The sequence below is a fragment of the Sminthopsis crassicaudata genome, chromosome 3 (genome assembly GCF_048593235.1).
Source record: "Sminthopsis crassicaudata isolate SCR6 chromosome 3, ASM4859323v1, whole genome shotgun sequence".
In the NCBI taxonomy this organism is placed as follows: Eukaryota; Metazoa; Chordata; class Mammalia; order Dasyuromorphia; family Dasyuridae; genus Sminthopsis; species Sminthopsis crassicaudata.
In genome coordinates, this window is record NC_133619.1 from 104156969 (window position 1) to 104170003 (window position 13035).

The 13035-nt window shown below is 35.2% G+C and overlaps 1 pseudogene; it reads left to right on the forward strand.

The window, feature by feature from the left end:
* The first annotated feature begins 11889 nt into the window (after positions 1-11889).
* LOC141564888 (small ribosomal subunit protein uS7m pseudogene) lies at positions 11890-12529 on the forward strand (annotated as a pseudogene).
* The last annotated feature ends 506 nt before the right edge of the window (positions 12530-13035 follow it).

Sequence of the window (13035 nt, forward strand, 5' to 3'; positions counted from 1 at the left end):
TTTTAGAATCTCAAGATTGAAAAGGACAATCATATTGTCCATCTGTCTTATGTTATTGATAAATGAGTCCCATCCTAGAGGAGTTAAATGACTCATTAAATCATTTAGGAGAGTTAGTGCTAAAGTTGAAACTTGAATCTATAACCTTTTGACACAGACCAGTACACCCCAAGGAACAAACATTGCTTTTTTTTTCAAAATTTCTCTTAATATAAATTTTCATTTTTCTAATGCCTCCTTGCATAGCAAAGATATCAATTAAACAAAAATCAAGAAGTGAGTACATGTCATGAATGGAAAAATAAATATAAATAAGAATTACTTTTTCTCAGTATTAAGTGATTGAACATTAAACAGAGAGGATCATTTGATTACTAAATGTTTTCCTAACTTAGAGACAGTCTTTTTCTGGATATTACATGATGTTTCTTTTTTAGTATTTCAAGTAATGCTATTTTATGACAAAATATATTTAATTTAACATATCACTAAAAAATTAAAAATCACCTACATTCTAGAAATTGAAGCTTTATTCTTAGACATAATGAGATAGATTATTGATATTCTTATTGCTGAAATATCTTACTAAATTTATTAGAATGCATTCCAAAACATATTGATAGAAATTCTCCTACTCAATTTAATGAGACATCCACACTAAAATAATTTTAAACATTTAAAGAAAATATTTTAAAATCATGAGTGCACTTAAAAGCATGGCTATCCATGAAAGAAGGTAATGCAGAGGCTAAGGCCGGGAGTCTTAGGAATGGAAATATCTTTTTTTTCTTTTCCTTTTATATAAACCATTATGAGTTTAAAGACCTTTTTCTGTTTATTTTAGTAATTACAAGTCAGAAAACATATGTTAAAATAAATTAATTGAAATGAAAAGAATTGGATAAACCAATTTTAAATAAATAGGGATAAATAAAGACTTTCTCAACTATTTAGCACAATTTGCCTTTGGAGACAATGGCAAAAAATGAGTTGGATCTTTTCAACAATTAAATGATTCAGTCCAATTCCAATAGACTTGTGATATAGTTAGCCATCCAAAAGAGTACTATGTGGACTGAATGTGGTTTGCAACATAGTTGCTGCTATTTGCTTGCTAGTTTTGTTTTTTCTCATTTTTTTTCTTTTTTCATCAGATTTTTTTTTTTTTTTTTTGGTGCAGTATGATAAATGTGGAAGTATATTTAGAACAATTTAATTACTTGCTGCCTAGGGGAGAAGTGAGAGGTGAATGGAGAGAAACTTGAAACATTTGGTTTTGCAAGAGTGAATATTTAAAACTATCTTTGTATGTATTTTGAAAAATAAAAGTTAGTATTATTTTTAAAATATCATTTTAGGAGCTTTTTTGATTCCCATTGTACAGCTGAGGAAACTGAAGTAGGCAAAGGTTTCCTAAAATCCCATAACTATTAAATGTTTGAAGCCAGAAAAGAGAGAAAGAGAGAGACAGTTAGACATTCAGAGACAGAGACAGAAAGAGACACACAGAGAGACAGAGAAACTAGGATTTAAGAAAGCCTTTTTCTGTATCACTATATAGTCTAAATTATCTTCCTGAGCCACTAGAGGGTGTGACAGCATTTATTAAGAGTACACAGAGTCTGATGAGTGATAAATGAAAAGTTGAAACAAAACAAATTTAGTTTTGTTTTTTATTTTTATTTTTGTTTTGTTCGGTTATTTTGTTTTTTTGGTTTTTTGTAAAAGATGGAGAGGAATATTTTTAAATGATTTGGTTGAGAAGTGAAATTCAAAAAGATTTTTTAAAAAGTAGGTGTGATTATATCAGAACAGAAGCATTTTTGAAGGTTGTAACTTTGATGATCGTTTATGAATAAAGTAAAAACTAAATAATTATAATAGGTGATGTTTCTCTGAAAAGTTCAAAAACAAAATATGTTGGGATCTTGTCAATTATACGTATTTATTGAGTGATCACTATGTATCAGGCAGTATGCCAAAGGATAAAAGCATAAAGAATTATGTAATTACTAAATACAAATTCTACTAGCCACTCATGCTTTCATAGTCATTATGTTGTTACAATTAAAGAAAATTTTAGATAAATTTTAAATTCACTTTTGTATGTATTAGAGGTAGTTTATTTATGACCCATGGAGGTATATTCTGTTTGAGAGATCCTAGATTACATAGAATTATAATACAAAATTATCCATGCCATGTACATTAAACAAAAAAAAAAAAAAAAAAAAAAAAAAAAAGAAAGGCCATGGGGGTAAAGTGTAATTAGAGACCTGATAAGTAAATGACAATACTAGGGATTAAACTAAATCTTCATGGAGGCATTTTCATTGTATTTATGCATTAATGCATATTTCTGGGAAGATGAGCATAAGCAAAGGCAAAGAATCAGAAAGATGGTAAAGGTGTAAAAGAGACAAAATAATAATAATAATAATTAAAATAATCAAATTTTTTCTTGAACATTGATAGAGTACACAGAATGGAGTAGTTAATAGGGAGTTTGATAATAGGTAAATATATTTTGAATTTTGCAGGGCAAAGAAGAAAGAGGCAATGACTATTTTGATTCTGAGAATGACATAATCATATCTATGAAGGAAAAAAAATAAGTTTGATAATAAGTCATTAATGAGGACACAGAAGGTCTCCATAAGATGCTCTAGCAAGAGTTATAGAAATGAGTCAGGTAATTATAGTGTTAAAAGGAAGAAAGGAGTAGATCTGGAGATGTTAGATTAAATCAATGAAACTTAGAAATTAATTGGATTTTAAAAGATAGTACTGGCATAATAAAAACTAAGAGTAATATTTATTAAGCAACAAATGGTTTAAATATTTAACTCCTAAACATAAATAATGAATTTTAAAAACATTTTTAATTTTTTTAAAAAATACTTTAGAATATTTAAAACATTTGGGGGGGAGGGGAGAGAACAAAATTGTTTTAGACATTTTGATGTTGTAGTTTTGGTGGGATTTGAAGTTAGATATATTCTATAGGCAAATGAGGATGCAAAACATAAGTTAGAAGACTTTTAAATTTTAAAAATATAATTTTGAGAGTCATCTATTGGTCAGTAAATGAACATTTATTAACCATTTGTTGTGTATCAGACATTATACTAAATCCTGGGGATATAACTAAAGGGAAAAGATGATCTCTTCCCTAGAGTATCTCACAATTTAAATAAAAGGTCAGGAAAATATAAATATGTACATACAACTAATATGTATGATAAAGGAAGAAGACACTAGAATTAAAAGGATATAAGAAAAACTTCCTGCAGATGATTGTGATTTTAGTTGTGACTTGAAAGAAGTCTTATAATTTCAAAGGGAGAGAATTTTAGGCATTTGGGATAATAAGAGACATTCCAAACACCAAATGAAAGAGTGACAATTGTAAGGATAACAATGTCACTAGATTGAAGCAGCCATGGTGGGTGATGATCATTATAGTTATGGAAGTGAATAATATTGCTACAGAAAAAAAGTAGTGATCATTGGAGTGGGCAAGGAATAGAATGTGGGGATGATAAAAAGCTTAAGAAGAGAGATATAGACAGAGACAGAGAGAAAGAAACATACATACATACATACACACACACACACACACACACACACACACACAGAGGTACAATAGAGGGAGAGAGGTTGGAAGGAAATCATGAGAGTGTGGTGTGTCTTTCAGGCTATAGGGAAAGGAAATATTGAGTAGAGGAAATTTATCAGAATTAGAATAAAAACCATCCGTTGTACTTGATTACTACAAGGAAATTTGCTGCTGTGATTTGTGATTTTCACAGTAGCAATTTCAGTGAAGTGTTTAGGGTAAACTCTAGCTTGCAAGAAGTCATATGTATATTACATAAAATGTTTATATTAAAGATCTATAATGATTTCAAGATATTTGACCTATAAGAAGGAGAAGAGATGTAATATAACATTATAGAACAGGAATCCCAAAACTAAGTTTTAAAAGAATTGGAAAGACCTGATCTTGAACAAAAGCAGATAGACAGGGAGCCAAAATGGCAAAGTAAAGGCACGAATTTGCGCAAACTCTCCCCCCCCCCAAATTCTCAAGATTCCATTAAATAATGGCAAACAAATTGTAGGTTATAAGTACATCACAAAAGACAGAAATGAATATTTTCCAATCAAAAGCAACTTAGAAAATCAACAGAAAGGTGCTGGGGCCCCATGCTGAAGCCCTATACCCTAAACAAACATCCTGCTTACTCAACAAAGCATGGGAACATCCTACCTCGGTCATAAAGACCCAGATACTAACAATAAACCATTCTTTCTTAAATATCCTGCCATAGGACAATACAAGATCCGCCACAGATGTTTCCTAACTAGCAAAAATTCCCCTAGTCACGTAGTCACAGAATTGTTTTTTCAAACCTATACTCTGGAAACATATAAAAACCTTGTATTTCCCTCTAATAAACGAGCGTTTCTGCCTAACACAGAATCGTCTCCGCTTCTTTCTTTTCTTCACCCATTCCCAGGTTGTAGCCTTACCAGCATTTTGCTTACAGGTTGGCACGGGGCTTCAGACCCCCCTAGTTCTAGACCCGCAGGTCGGGTCAATTGGCGCCCTCGAACAGGGACCTGAAGATTCGTGGCAGCCCGACAGATCAGCGAGGAGAAGGAACGTACCCGTCTGGCCAGACCCCCTGCTTCAGCAACCAGAAGACTACGAACGGTGAGTATGCTATCTGTCGCAATCATGGGTTCCCCAACTCTCTAAAGAACAAGCTTTCATAAAAGATCTTAAAAGAAAGCTTTAGAGAAAGAGGCTTAAAAGTTAAGAGAGTTCTGTGTCTGTCTGTGTATGTTTGTCTGCTTTGAATTTTTTGTTCTGTGTTAAAAGTTAGCAAGCTCATAAGAGATAAGAATTCAGCCTCTGTGTTACAGGCTTAGAAAAATAACAGGCTGAATTGTGGAAATTGGAATTCATTCAGAATAGTAATTCTTTCAGAGTGGTCTTAAATCATGGAATATCTAGGCATTCCCTGTGAAGGCAGAGGAATGCATTAAAATGGGCTTGGAAGTTTAAAGAAACTCTGTTTGGATTCTGGGAGGGAAGAATGTTCAAGGTGAAACAAACTTCTCTCTGGCCTCTGGCAGCGGGAGTCCTAGGAAAAGCCTCTAGTTTGCTTTGGTGATTTAAGAGCTTTGTTAAGTCTTAAAAACAATGATTAAGAAATTTGGGAATTGATTATTTTAATGTTACTTAATATAAAAATTGTTTGTGATTTTAAACTTTTTAACCTGTTGTGCTAATTTGTAAGTAAAAGAAAAAACTTGACTATTTTAAACTAGAAAGTTTTTTTCCCTTAAAGCAGTCTTTAGAGCCTGCTACAGTAAAGGCCCTTATCTGATCAAAACTCTAGCAGCACAAAAAAAAAAAAAAAAAAAAAAAAAAAAAAAATTTGATTATTGGGAATTAAAATTTGGCTAATGTCCTTTTGCATATTAGATTGTTTATTCTGAGTATAAGATCTTGGAATTTGTTTGAATATTGATGCATTTACTGCTAAAAAAGAGAGATTTGCTAATTGCAGTTAGGCCAACCCTCAGAAAGGAAAAATTTGTTTGGGTTTGATTCGGGTTATAGGCTATACAGTGTGAATTTTACAGGTTTTGAAGGAAGAAGGATGAGCAAGGTATGTTGCAAGAAGGAAAGAGAAAAGTTTTTAATGGAAGGATGAAAGGGAAAAAGTGTTTTTGAATAGGGGAAGGGTGATCACATGGAATACTTTCTCCCCTCCCCCCCAGGTGTTTCCTGCCTTATTTTCGTCAAGTTGCTGCTGTAGCAACAAAAGAGTGCTTTAAAGTGCCTGGATCAAGTTTAGGTTAATTGATTGAATATTTGTTTCTTGATACAAAATGTGCAATATGGTCATAAATGTGATCCATATTAAAAGTTTAATGGCTACTTTAAGAACTTCTTGAATTCTTGTATGTAGTATTTGGACATTTTGTATAAGTTTAAAACATTTAAAGTTTAAAGATTATATTGGGTCATTATGAGATTATTTAAAGAGCCTCTAAAGTAATAGGTTTTTTCTGGGTTTTTTTTTTTTTTTTTGAAAGTGTTTCTGTTAAGGACAATATACAATTTGGGATATTTTACTATGTATTGAGTATTTTAAAAGCAAAATGCTCATTTATGAAACATCTATTTGAATATGATAATTGTTTAAGTTGTGAAATTATTGAGACAAATTCCTTACTGTTATCAATATAAGGTTATGACAAATGTTTAGAATTTATCAGAAATCTGATGAATGGAATTTATTATTGGGAATGAAAATTTTCTTGAACTTAAAGTTAATTAGTTAATGCTTTTTTGGGAGTTGTAAAGCTCCACCTTTTTATATGCAATCATTGTATCCTAAATGCTTGGGCAAATAAGCATTTAGTCTGGTCATCTGTCTGCTACTGTTAGAAAACACAAATGTTTTGTTTTAAAGTTTTTAATCATTTTTTTCACATAGGAAGCTGCTGGCCAATCTGTTTTGGCCTGTTTTTGCAGCAGTCCTCTGGACCAGTCTTTCTATCATAGACTGTTCTAACCTTTATTTGTTAGATTTATGTTTTGTTCTAGATTTTGGGTCAAATTTCAGTTATTGACTTGCTTCTGGGACCTAGATCAGCTTTGATTGTCAGCACAGCAGACCCATCCCATGGAATGAGAGCCTCCAGCCAAAAGGAAAAAAAAAAAAAAAAAAAAAAAAAAAAGAGCAAACTGATAAGGGGTCAAGCCACTCTTACAAGATGTTAATTGAGTGAACATTTGTTTCTAAAATACATAATGTTTTTTGTGTTGAAAGAATATGATCAGAAATGTGATATATAGTCTGAAAGGGTTATTTATAAAAAAAAAATGTTTAATTGATGTTTTTAAGAATTTTTCAGATTCCTTTATGTGAAAATAGAAGTTTTAATTAATTGTATTGATTCCAATTATTTACAGGGACTCCAAGTATAATAGTTCTTGCCTTTGTCCTTTTGAAAATGTTTTTGTTATGGCAATATGTAATTTGGGATTTTTCTGTGTATTGGGTATTTTAAAAACAAAATAATTGGTACAATGTTCAACTTATAAAATATCTACTTGGGTATATAAGAATTGTGTGAACATTCTGGGATAAATTTCTTATTGTTAAAAGTCTTATAAAATGTAGATGATATTTTTGTGACAAAAAAAAAAAAAAAAAAAAAAAAAAGTGACCTTGTCCAAGTCACTATAAATTTGTTAAATTATTTAGGAGCACAGGGACTGAGAATTTCTTAAGACAAATTGCAATTTGTGAAATGTAAGATAAAATATTTAGGTCATTGTATAAATGAAAGTAAAAAGAAATTAGATCCTGTAAATTATTTGAGGGAAACAATGGGAACAGTAAAGGAAAGGGATTGGCACACAGGGCATTGGTCACTGAAATTTTGACTAATCTTATGTTACCTAAGAACGCTGCAGTGATTCATGTGCAGGGGCACCAAAGAGGAGATTCATTTGAGATAAGGAGAAACTGCTTTGCAGATGAGGAAACAAAGCAGCCTGGAGAAGAGGAATCTGTAAGTACAGAGGAGATGGTGGAGCAGGCAGATTTAGGCCAAAGCACCTGTTTCACAGCTAAGATCCTCCAATCTATGGCCCAAGCTATAGCATCCTCCCTCATCATGTAAAGTTGAAAGGGTGGATAAGGAAATTAAACAGCAACTGACTGAATTGGCATTAGAGACACAATTGCCCTGGACCAAGTGCCTTCCCCTTGCCTTATTAAGAATTAAAACAAAACCCCTGAAGAGATGTGGAATTGTCACCTTATGAATTGTTGTATGGTCACCCTTATCCAAAAGGGATTCAAAATTCTTCCTTGTATCCAATATTTGAAACCAAGGATTTGTTTTTAAGGAAATATGTTATGTCTTTACTGTAACATCTGAAAACTTTTCAACTAAACAGGCTTATTGCTCAGACTCCTCCTTAGGATTCACAATGCATGAGTTCTAGCTTGGAGATGGGGTCCTGGTTCAGACATGGAAGGAGGACAAGCTGACCCTGAGCTGGAAAGGACTGATCCAGATCCAGATACAGCAGTGCTACATAGGAAAGAGAGTGGGCTCCGAGAGTGTGGACTTCCCAACTGAATGCAGAGAACAAACTGAGACCAACATTGAAAAGCAACTGATGAACTGTGCATGTAAAATCTTAATGGCGGTATTGAAACCTCACTATTAGATAAAATGTCTATTACTGACACCTCCCCTCCTACAAAACATCCTCCATCAATCATAAGAGTTCCTAAAACTTGTACCAATAATGTAATTTTTCCTCCTCTGATGAATTGTGTTAGAAAGAAAAGAACCTGGTATGATACCCTATTTGGTGGTGCTGGAACTGGTTTGGGTATAGTTAATTCAATAGACCTTGAGACCTTGGCCAGCAGACTGTGCAGTGCTGGGCAAGATGTTTCTCAAGCTTTGACTGTAAATGCTCAAATAGTTGCCCACGACGATCCTACTCCACCAAAATACATTATAATATCAAAGCCAATTTCTACAGATTTTTGATGATAGTATTATTACTAGTTTGGGTTTTACTGGAAATATTAGTAAATTATTTAAGTGGACCAAATGCTATTTACAAAATATGTATACCTTGATACAAAAAGAAAATGCTCAAAGATTGTTGCAATGTGGGATTATATGTTTAATTTACTAGAAGCATGGAAAAACAATGACCTGAAAATGCTATGTATATTTCTTTTTGGTGTATCTTAAGGCCAAATGGTTAAGAAATTTAAAATTTCATATTAGGATTATAAGCTCACTCAAATCTAACAGGCCTCAGCTTCCAAATTATGGGAACTTGACCGTTCCATGAACTCTGTATATTTTTGACACTAGATGATAGGAACTAGCCATTCCTAGAGATGTTTGTGCTCCAGAGAAGAGTGGCTCCCTCCCTGGGCATAGACAATTAAAGAACTGTCAAGATACAGACGATACGGAACGAGTCAACTAGGGAAGCCCTTCCGTACCCCGCACCTACACAGATGTATGTGCCAAACCCTTAAATAATTTTTTGGTAAAAATCCTTCTTTGTCTATAGGCATGATAAGAAAATTAACTAGAATGAAATGAGACAGTTCTTTTGATACAGCTATATCATTGGTTAACTTGGCTCTTAATGTGATAGAGGAAATGCAAATATATAAAATACAACAGGAGGTAGCTTTTTTAGCTGCAAGTCTACCACAATTTATGATAAAAAACAATGCTGCTTGGCGGCATCAAGAAAGTTTGGATCGGATAATGTTAAATAAAATCTCACAGTTATCTGATGTAATGCAAATTGTTGTACATCAATAGGCATTGGCCTTTACCTTTGATATGAGAGAAGGCAAAATGATATTCATAAGAATTAGTCCCTCAAATTCTAACCTCTAATTGGCTGATAAGCCTTTATAAAAGGCCAGGCTTTCTCATACTCTTGCTAGGGGAGAGAAATATGGAGATGGAGATGCAAAACTCATAATGCACTGGCTGTTCCCTGAAAGGCAGAAAGGTACTGACCTCAGCAACACACGAGCACCGGAAGATCATCAGGACTGTATGCTTGATACCTGTCTCAAATCGGCCTGCAATACATATGGTCATTAGGAATTCTGCCTACCATAGAATAGGCAGGACCACCTATGACTCAATGGCCTAACAAAGACAGACAAACTCAACAAAAATTGGTGTTCCCCATAGCTGTTGGTCGCAGTGGACCATCTGATCCTAGGGATAGAAGCCTCTGCTAATTCTCCACTCTGTTCAGTGCTCTCCTCCCTATGCATAGAATTGAGAAAAACCATAACAACAGGATTATAAAAATTAAAATTTCAAATTGGCTAGACTTGATTCTTCTGAATCAAAATGCCTTCCCTCCTATATATATATATATATATATATATATATATATATATATATATATTTTTTTTTTTTTTTTAATTGAAGAAGGGAGACATGCTGGGGCCCCATGCTGAAGCCCTATACCCTAAACAAACATCCTGCTTACTCAACAAAGCATGGGAACATCCTACCTCGGTCATAAAGACCCAGATACTAACAATAAACCATTCTTTCTTAAATATCCTGCCATAGGACAATACAAGATCCGCCACAGATGTTTCCTAACTAGCAAAAATTCCCCTAGTCACGTAGTCACAGAATTGTTTTTTCAAACCTATACTCTGGAAACATATAAAAACCTTGTATTTCCCTCTAATAAACGAGCGTTTCTGCCTAACACAGAATCGTCTCCGCTTCTTTCTTTTCTTCACCCATTCCCAGGTTGTAGCCTTACCAGCATTTTGCTTACAGGTTGGCACGGGGCTTCAGACCCCCCTAGTTCTAGACCCGCAGGTCGGGTCAGAAAGGGTCTGTGAGATCCTAGGGTGGGAAACCTGGGGTAAGGGCACACTGAAACAGTCCTGAAACCAGCCCAGTCCAGCCTGGCCTGGCCTCTGAATCAATGACTGTACTAGTGGCTTCCAGATTTCTCAGCCCAGAGACATCAAAGAGCATGCAGAAGATCAGTCAAAAACATCTGTGAAACCAGAAGGTGAACCCAGTGCCCAATCATAAGGCAGGCCTGGGCCCAGCCTCAGTTTCAGCTCAGACCCCAACTTCAGCCAGTCAGGGCCTCTGAATCAGCTACTGTGCTGAAGACTTTTGGATCTCTCAGCCTGGGAAAAATAGGGAGGACTCAGAAGGCCAATGGAGAGGGTCTGTGACAATGGGGTGGGAGGCTGGTGAGCAGTACCAGTGCAGACTTGGTCAATGTTCAGCAAAATGGCAGCCCTGACCAGCACATTATATATTACAGCTACAGTGGGTCAGAGACACACTGAATAACTGCAGGGAAGAAAAGAGTCTTTGTGGTAAGATTACTAAAAGGAATTCTGAATACAAGTGCACAAAATTTCTGAAGCCTGGGACAATGCACTCTCCAGCCTGGAAACAGAGCCCTACTTTAACACAAAGTTAAATGCAGAGTAATAGAGTAGGAAAATAAATAGAAAACAAACAAACAAAAAAGTCTCTGACTATTGAAAGTTAATATAGTGACAATAGAATAAAAACACAAACCCAGAAGATAGTAAGTCAAAGCTCTTAAATGCAAAGCCTCCAAGAAAAATAAGAATTGGGCTCAGGTCATGGAAAAGCTCAAAGCAGACATTGAAAAATCAAGAAAGATAGAGGAAAATTAAGAACTGACAAAGGTGAAAATGAAATACAAAAAATTTAATGACAAGAAGAATACCTTAAAAAGCAAAATTGACCGATTGGGAAAGGAGATGCAAAGCTCACTGAGCAAAATAATGACCTAAAAAATAGAACTGAGGATATGGAAGCTAATGATTTTATGAGAAATCAAGATACAATATAGGAAAACCAATGAAAAGAAAAAAACAGAAAAATACCAAAAATAGAGAAATACCAAAAGAAAAAGAAAGATAATGAACAAGGGACATAAAAGGAACCTTGAGTATAGAGAGCTACTATAGTGACAGGACAGACAAAAACACAAAGAGAAGGACAGAATGTGCACAGAAGAAATATAAAAGAATGATATATTTGGTTTCAAGCCAAAAGAGGCTTCTTGGAAATTCTCATAAAAGACTTCAAAAGGCAGATAGAAGAGTTAGAAGAAAAAATGAGAAAAGACATGAGAGGTATGTATGAGAGAGTCAAGAGTTTGGAAAAGAAAGGGAAAAAATGTCTAAGGAAAGGAACTCCTCAAAAAGTAGATAAACCAAATTGGAAAAAGAGATACAAAAACTAACTGAAGAAAATCACACATTGGGCTGCTCCCATGGCGAGCTTGGTGCGCTGCCTCTGGAGGCTGGGATCTGGAGTGTGGAGGACTCTCCAGCCTCTACCGGGACTGACACAGGTGAGATGGAGCCGCTATGACATTGATTACAAGGAACCCCAGCTTAATAAAGACTACTATCTTAAGCCCTTGGAGAAGCTGACTGACGAGGAGAAGTTTGAGCGGGATCTCAAAACCACACAGATCTTCAAAGCTCCCCCACCATCAAAGGCGAGCTCTTTGTTTGAAGATACAGTGATCAGTAAATTCATCAACGTGATGATGAAAGGAGGAAACAAAGTCCTGGCCAGATCCCTGATGACTGAGACTCTGGAACTCCTCAAGAGAAAGCAATTTCAGAAATACCATGAAGCCACTGCCAAGCAGCGGGGATCCATTGAATGCAGCCCTTATACAATCTTCCACCAAGCCCTACACAACTTTCAGCCTGTCCTGGGCCTGGTCAGCATTTTAAAAGGTGGCCACTTCTATCAGGTCCCAGCCCCTCTGACTGACAAGCACCAAAGTTTCTTGGCTATGAAGTGGATGATTCAAGAATGCTGGGAGAAGAAGCCTTGCCGAATGCTGATGCCAAAAAAGCTGTCTCATGAGTTATTGGAGGCCTTTCACAACTAAGGCCCTGTCATCAAGAAGAAGCATGAGTTGCACAAGATGGCAGAAGTTAACCAAGCCTTTGCCCACTACCATTGGTGGTAAAGGATGGGAAGGCTTGAGCCCCAAGGTGAGAACCTGATACCATGTGCTCAGACTTCTGCCCTTCTGCTGTTGGAAGTTTAATCAGAGCAGAGAAAGATCTTTGTTTTTTTTTTTTGTTTGTTTTTTTTAAACACTTGGGGAGAGGGTATCACCAACCATGGAGGTTTCATGTTGAATGGTTAGAATTAATTCTAATGCAATAGCTCCAATCTCTCCTCTTGTAACCTTGCCACTCAGTTGTTCTTAACAGAAATGATAGTAAATAATCCATTTAGTACCAGTTGGTAAAAGGCAGGCAAAATGTATGGGGGAAGACATGCGAGTAACACTACTCAAGCATGACATCCTATTTGGCTTTTCCCTCCTCACCCTCATCTGTCACACTTTGCCTTTATATAGAGGAAATGACATAGGCTTCAGCTCTG